The following is a 293-nucleotide window of genomic DNA, read 5'->3' on the forward strand; positions in this document are numbered from 1 at the left end:
AAGATTGTTGTGAGAACAATTTACATGAAAAAGCAATGGAAAACACTATCCTGAAATCCAGCCCTTTACTAGTAAGTATGAAGTGCAGTGTATGAAGATAAATACCAAAGAGGAGTTCATTATGCAGTTGTAAATAAATTGCTTTTTTATCATTAGGAAATCCAAGATTGGTCAATGTAGACAAATCCACATAAAGCGTACTTAAGAATAGTACTTTTTTATTTACTTAAAGTTGCTTTCCACATTTTTAATCCTTAAATAACCAATATAGGTTTGTGAATAAGGATGTTACT

Source organism: Heterocephalus glaber, unplaced genomic scaffold (genome assembly GCF_053883595.1).
Source record: "Heterocephalus glaber isolate CG9 unplaced genomic scaffold, H.glaber_assembly_v1.0 deba00001523, whole genome shotgun sequence".
NCBI lineage: Eukaryota > Metazoa > Chordata > Mammalia > Rodentia > Bathyergidae > Heterocephalus > Heterocephalus glaber.